Source organism: Oxyura jamaicensis, chromosome Z (genome assembly GCF_011077185.1).
Source record: "Oxyura jamaicensis isolate SHBP4307 breed ruddy duck chromosome Z, BPBGC_Ojam_1.0, whole genome shotgun sequence".
NCBI classification, from domain to species: domain Eukaryota; kingdom Metazoa; phylum Chordata; class Aves; order Anseriformes; family Anatidae; genus Oxyura; species Oxyura jamaicensis.
In genome coordinates, this window is record NC_048926.1 from 53192816 (window position 1) to 53198815 (window position 6000).

Below are 6000 nucleotides of genomic sequence, written 5' to 3' on the forward strand. Positions count from 1 at the left end.
TCTTATGTTTTAGTCCTTCTTACTTTCATTCCAATTGCCAACTTCTTTCAAAGCGCACTTGCATAGCCTATTACAAACAGCTTTATAAAATATAAAGAGGAAATTGTGATTGCTGAAGTCAAAGTAACAGGATTGTCTACAAGGTAATTCTACACTCAGATCTCTCCTTTGTTTGGCTGCCTGATATATAGTCCAGAACCTATCCGAATATTTCCATGCCCCTCCTAATTAATTGCAATTGCCATTTTAGGACTTCAGATATGTCAATCACAGTATTTCTAGTAAACTTCATTCTGGCAACTCATGCATTCTCATGGGTTTCAAAAAGCAAGGTTTTCCATCCTGCAGCGTTACAACTTCATTTAACTAACAAGCACTCTACTGACAAAAGAGCAGAACAGCTCTCAGCTTTGTCCCTAGGTGACAGCAACAGGTTCTAAGTTGTAGGAGAAGAAGCGTGCTTGCTGCTTGCTCCTTCTTTGATATTTCACCAAGATCAATGTCAGCATATAGTTCCAAGATCTTTGGAAACATTCCTTGGTTGAAGATCTAAAAGGGCTAAGTTTGTATGCTTCCCACAACCCTCCCACATGCATGCATCACATCTTTAAGATTTAAGAAAATGAAAAGATTTTTTGGGAGGTAGCAGAACAAAGTCAATGCTATGACGTCGTTCTTTCTTAGAAGTAAAAGATGAACAACTTTGCCATCAAGCACATACTTGGCTTTGCTACACTTACCAAGCAAGGAATCATTTATCACAAACTGAGGTGATGGGAGATGTGCCATACTGCCTGAGGAATGGGTTCATGCTAGACTTCAGAGAACAGGCTCAAAACCCCTTTCAGCCAAGGACTGGCACCCACAGACCTTACTGAGCTGAACGGCATTCAGAGGATTGCTCTGTTGCAGCCATTTGAGTGCAATGCAGTGCATCATGCCCAAGGCATGCGTGGGGGTTTCAAAGGTCAGCCATTCTTGGCTGCAACTTGCTTTCAGGGGTGTGAAGTGACTGTCAGGGAAGCCCATTGGCATGGAGACGCCCACCCAGGGCTTTCTTCCTGCAGCCAGCAAGGAGACCCAGGATCTCAGCAGTGCTCCTTGAAGCCTGGAGGAGGAGGAAACAAATGTACAGCTTGACTTTCTGCATGTTGGCTTGAAACCAGACACTCTGTCAATACTCTGCTATGACAGCTATGGTAGTGAGAATTACTTCAGAACAGAGGCATCCAGCAACTTAGAAGCTGAACAGTCTCTTGCACCAGAGAGCAAATATTTTCCCTGATTCCTTGGAGGAGTGGTGGGTGGGAGCTGAGATGAAGAACTGCAATCGAGACCTTCTGCATGCATGCTGGTTTGGTCCTCAAAGGAACAGGGACACAGGTAGCAACATAGATGCTCTCATCTCATCACCCACTACCAACATTTGGCCTCAGCGTAGTCCCAAAAGCAAATGCACCAGTTGGTCTTCAGGACAGGAAAGGGCTTGGTTTAAGCAGTGACATTGCTTGATGTCTTCATTAGAGACAAGAAGATCACAACTGTCCTTTTATACATGAGCAGTGACTGTAGTTCTGTAACCAACTGTCCCATCTATCTGTAGATAAGCATTGTACCTATGTATCAAGAACTTGATGGAGGTTATCCACTGCCCCTGCAAGACATCCTTTGTGCCTAAAGCATGTAGCTGCACTCATCAATAGTGTATAATCTCCCAGAGTTACTCACTTAGTAATGATATCACCTCTGATCTCTCTTTGAGAGTCCCAGAGACTGGGCAAGCTGGAGTCCCTCAAAGGGGAGAGGATATACTCTCCCCTTTGTTGCTGACAGAAAAGCAGCAGTGATAACATAGAGCTTAGGCTGCACTGACAACATGGACTACTGAGCTAGGCTTCTGAAAAGATTTTGAAGTTCTGGTCAAGCCCTTTAGTATGATAGGCAGCAGCAATCTACCAACTTGTCTGTGCCTATGTGAGAGGTGGGAAGGTACCCAAGAACTGACATTTCCAGGAACTGCTGGATAAAGGGGTAAACCTGGTGGTCCTAACTTCTTGTCTATACTCAGACTATTAAATTATCCACCATCCATCTCCCCAGGATATTTCACTTGTGCAGTCTAAGTACAAAAAATCTATGTCATGTATGCTGAATCCTGCTTCTCTGGATCCATTATTCTCTTTTCCGCTATTACATCCAACAGGAGAAATGGCTGAGATCAGATTCTGTAGGAAGGGCTTTGAGAAGTGTAAAAGCTCTAAAAAGTTGGACAAAGAGAACCCTGCTTATGAATCATTAATGCTTAATTAGTGCCTGCCCAGAGCAGAAGATGCTCTCTTTAACATAGAAATGAACATAACCAGGTTAAATGCATAGTCTTCACCCCAGTCATCCCAGGAGAAACTTTGATGCTTTTCTTGGTCTTTGAAGACTAATGACTTACCCTGGGGAGGAAAACCTTCTGCAAAGAGTGCAGGACTCATTTGCATGTGCTGATTAGTCTCAATATCACTATAGTTTGATTGTGAGGATGAGCACTCTGCAGCTTCTCAAAAGATAATGAATGTTCCTGTCTTCATTCACAAATCTGTAAGGGTTTGGCAATGGCATGAATAACTGCTTTGCTAATAGCAATCACTAATGTAATGAGTAGGATTAATAATAGGATTGCTAATGCTGTTAATAAAAGTGACAGTGATAATGTCACAGTGATGTATAGTATATAACCTTGTTACAGTTGAAGTTTGTTGCCAGTATCATCCTTTTGGGGTCTCTCTCAGCTAATTTGCCACAAGTGTCAGCTGTATATTGCATGTCTTGAGCATGAAACACTCATACCATTCATTGTCCCTGTTTTTGGTAGGGCCCTGAAACAGAAATACATCTGAGCCTGGTGCAGCTCATAGAAAAGGAGAGGAAAATGCCTCAAGGTCCCTGCTGGCAGCTCTAACATGTTAAGATGTCTGGAGTGCCAATTAATACAGTTTAGTCCTGTTCCTTGATGAATGGTGCTCAGAAGATTACTTTTAGGGTGCATGTGATAGTCCATGCCCAGCTTCAAAGATGGGAAGCAACGAGCATCTCTGTGGTGCTCCCATTTCCTATGGATTTCTTGGTAAGTCTGCTTGGAGGTCTCCATGTGGGCAAGAAGTTGAGCAGCAGTCAGTATCTAGAGCCTTTGGGGAAGGAAGGAAGTTGGGAACAGTTCAGAGATCGTAACTGGAAATGAATGGCATAGATTCCTTCCTAATGAAAGGGACAAGGAATTCCACGTAGGTATAGTATGAGGAAACATATAATCACCGTTAGGGACAGCACTACAAACCTCTGGGCTGAATAGCTAAGAATTGCAGATTTGCTTTCAGCCCATACATGGTACTGTTCACCTGAGGCCTACATGCTACAGCCCCAGTGTGATGGTGTCCTATTGTACAAGGAGAGGCTGAGAGAGCTGGGCCTGTTTAGCCTGGAAAAGAGAAGACTGAGGGGAGACCTCATCAATGTGTATAAATATCTGAGGGGAGGGTGTCAAGAGGATGGAGGCGGTCACTTTTCAGATCTGCCCAGTGACAGGATGAGAGGCAAAGAGCACAAACTGAAGCATGGGAAGTTCCAGCTGAATATGAGGGGCCACTTCTTTATTGTGAGGGTGACAGAGCACTGGGACAGTTTGCCCAGAGAGGTTGTGGAGTCTCCTTGTCCCAAGATATTTAAAACCTGCCTGGATGCCATCCCGTGCAATAGACTGTATGTGATCCTGCTTGGCAGGGGGGTTGGACCAGATGATCTTCAGCGGTCCCTTCCAACCTCGGCCATTCTGTGACTCTGTGTGACACAGGCATTTCATTGCCACTTGGACATGTCTGCTTGTGTTGACATGACCCATGGTCTTACTTGGCTCTTCTATTCCTGTGTCCAAACATCACCCACAGGCTGGTATTGTGTTTTACAGTATGGGCATATCTAGACTGACTACTTGCATTCTTGTGCAAAACATTGCAAAAGACCTAATCAAGCAGATTTCCTATTTAACACTGGAACTACCTTCCCTACCCAAGAATCCTGTCACAACATCAGAATCTTGTTTTTGTTCTTTGGAGTTTCCTCCTTACAAAAAGCGTTCATTGCCTCTGGGAAGCCATTGTTTGATAGCTGGCAGTAGCAATGCTTGCCTGAGACTTGAGTGCTGAGACCTTATCAGGAAAAATGTGAAAGCTCTTGTGTCCTATATTCAAACATTTTCCCTAGGTTAGAGTTGAATGACATTACTCCAGGACCAAAATCTGTGCTAGGGAGGATGACATTTGCTGCTGTCTCCTAGGCCTCCTGAGAGGGACCTAGACGATCTACACAAACACATCTACAGACCTACTAGAGTTACTGGGATTTTCCCCATTCTTCTCCAGACTTTAACAGTGACTGTAGAGAAACAGTCCGAGAGATGGCATTGGTGTGGGTGGTGATGGCCAGGTGTAGGAGAAGAGCTTTTACTGGTTCACAGAAAGCTTATTCTAGAGAGCCCTATGCACAGCAGTCATCATTCTTGTGTCTCATAAGTTAACAGGTACACCTGCCTAGTCATCAAGAGCGTGTAGTAAGAGGAGGAAGAAAATCAATTAGACTGCTGAATTATCTATCTCCACAAGGTCACAGACAGTGGTTGTAGAAGCACGCAGTGCGTCCTTTTCCACAGCAAATAATTGTGCACAGAGTCTAGGAAGACCCCACTGGAAACTACTCCAGCATGAGCTGGACTGGAGGAAAATAAACATGAGACAAATAGTGTCAGTGAGCGAGTCTGCCACACTCTGCTCCACTGCAGTGCCAGGAGGTGGAGAGAGGCTTGATGGCTTCCTGACAGGCAGAGATCCTCCACAGCAGAAACAAATTGACAATGGATTTCTGCAATTACGAGCATTACGCTTCCAGAAATCGAGGCTTTTCCTCTTTAAGGATAGAGGAAGAGCAAGGCCACTAATTGCCGAGGGCATGTTTATATGGTTGTCCACTCACAAATCCTAGGCCCTGTGCCAATTAACAGGCCTGCGTCATATCTGAATTATGCTCATTAGAACATTCTTGTGTCCTTTCTGCTCTAACTTTTCCACTTTTCTGAGTAGAAACGCCACCGTCTTCCAAAACAGAACATATATGCTTAACCTAATCCTCAATCTGATGTTTGTCCTGGTTACTGTGTGTCTAATTCTACCCTGATCTCAGACAACAAAAACACAAACCACTGAAAAAGAAAATACTGGTTCCTACAACCAAATGGGGACAGAGTTTTGTGTTTTGGTCTTTTGCCTGTTTAATTCTTCTCCTCAAAGATCACAGCTTAACTCCTGGGTGGCTGCAGACAGGGCAGCTTTCCATAACAGCATTGTTCCGGTCTCGCCACGCTTCATCCAGCTGACACAGCTTTTCGCTTTCAGGGTACTGAGAAATTTGTTTCTGTAGAGGGGCTGGTGGCAGACCATGTATTATTTTCCTGCAGCTCCACAGGACTGTGGAGGACTGGGATTTTCAGAGGTGTGTTGTGGACTTCTTGCAAGGGTTTGCACTAATAGTGAGGATCCTGGCTGCATTTTGGCACAGTCAGTTACACTATTTCAGTTTGCCATGACTATAGAAACTGTTGTGACTCAACCTGGAGGCTCAGTTAGGTTCTTGTGGACCATTGTCACAGTACAGCTACACCTCCTGACAAAAAGACCCTCCCCAGCTTTCCTATAGGCCCCTTTAGGCACTGGAAGGCCACTGAAAGGCCACAGGAAGGTCTCCCCACAGTCTTTTCTTCCCCAGGCTGAGCAACCCTAACTTCCTCAGCCTGTCTTTGTAGGAGGGGTGCTCCAGCCATTGGATCATCCTCATGGCCCTCCTCTGGACTCAGTCCAACAGCTCCATGTCCTTGTGGTGCAGGCCCAGTAGAGTCCGGTTAGATGACTTCAGTTGCTCTTACCATTACTGTAACCCTGTCATAGAAGGCCACCAGATCTGTCA